Source organism: Myotis brandtii, unplaced genomic scaffold (genome assembly GCF_000412655.1).
Source record: "Myotis brandtii unplaced genomic scaffold, ASM41265v1 scaffold394, whole genome shotgun sequence".
Classification (NCBI taxonomy): Eukaryota; Metazoa; Chordata; class Mammalia; order Chiroptera; family Vespertilionidae; genus Myotis; species Myotis brandtii.
The window spans coordinates 1,348,564-1,349,234 of record NW_005365111.1 but is presented as its reverse complement, the minus strand read 5'-3'; positions in this window follow the sequence as shown (position 1 = coordinate 1,349,234).

Genomic DNA, 671 nt, shown 5'->3' with positions numbered 1-671 from the left:
CTTCCTTTGTCAAATATTAATTGAGCATAATGGCTTGGGTTGATTTCTGGGTTCTCTGTTCTGTTCCATTGGTCTATATGTCTATTCTTGTGCCATTACCATGCAGTTTTGAGAACAGTGGCTTTGTAATATAGCTTGATATCTGCTATTGTGATCCTTCTAACTTTGTTCTTCTTTCCCAGGATTGCTGGGGCTATTTGGGGTCTTTATTTATTGCATTTAACTTTTGGAGAGTTTGTTCTAGGTCTGTGAAATATGCCTTTGCTATTTTAATGGGGATTGCATTGAATCTATAGATTGCTTTGGTTAGTATGATCATTTTAATAATGTTGATTCTACCTATTCATGAACATGGTATGTTCTTCCATTTTTTTATGTCTTCCTCTATCTCTTTTTTCAATGTCCTGTAGTTTTCTGAGTATAGGTCTTTTACCTTCTTAGTTAAGTTTATTCTTAGGTATATTAATGTTTTTTGATGCAATGGTAAATGGGATTCTTTTTTTTTGGTTTCTCTTTCTGTGAGCTCATTATCCTATCTAATAATAGACAAACATGGTAATTAACCATAACTTCGCTACCCCTTCCCATTGGCTAATCAGGGCGATATGCAAATTAACTGCCAACTAAGATGGCGGTTAACCGCCAACAAAGATGGTGGCTAATTTGCATAC